The sequence below is a fragment of the Nomascus leucogenys genome, chromosome 5, assembly GCF_006542625.1.
Source record: "Nomascus leucogenys isolate Asia chromosome 5, Asia_NLE_v1, whole genome shotgun sequence".
NCBI classification, from domain to species: Eukaryota; Metazoa; Chordata; class Mammalia; order Primates; family Hylobatidae; genus Nomascus; species Nomascus leucogenys.
Genome location: NC_044385.1, coordinates 76,091,357 through 76,092,111, shown reverse-complemented (window position 1 = coordinate 76,092,111; position 755 = coordinate 76,091,357).

Below are 755 nucleotides of genomic sequence, written 5' to 3'. Positions count from 1 at the left end.
TGTTTGTCAATGGCATGCCAAGCAATAGAATATACCCAGTCTCTAGATCAGGGAGGGAATAGTGCCAGTGAAGCCACGTGTGGTAAGCCAGTAACAGTAAATCCACATTTTAATGTTTTTATTTTTTTCAAATGGAGTCTCACTCTGTCTCCCAGGCTGGAGTGCAGTGGTTCGATCTCGGCTCACTGCAAACACCACCTCCCAGGTTCAAGTAATACTCCTGCCTCAGCATCCGGAGTAGCTGGAATTACAGGCATGCACCACCATACCCAGCTAATTTTATTTTTTTGTATTTTTAGTAGAGGCGGGGTTTCACCATGTTGGCCAGACTGGACTCAAACTCCCGGCCTCAAGTGATCCACCCACCTTGGCCTCCCAAAGTGCTGGGATTACACGTGTGAGTCTCCAAGCCCGGCCTACAACACATTTTAAGAAAGACACTGATGGCTGGGCGCGGTGGCCACGCCTGTAATCCCAGCACTTTGGGAGGCCAAGGTGGGTGGATCAAGTGGTCAGGAGATTGAGACCATCCTGGCTAAGACGGTGAAACCCCATCTCTACTAAAAATATTAAAAAATTAGCCGGGCATAGTGGCAGGAGCCTGTAGTCCCAGCTACTCGGGAGGCTGAGGCAGGAGAATGGCGTGAACCCAGGAGGCGGAGCTTGCAGTGAGCCGAGATGGTGCCACTACACTCCAGTCTGGGCCGATAGAGCGAGACTCTGTCTCACAAAAAAAAAAAAAAAAAAAGAAAAGA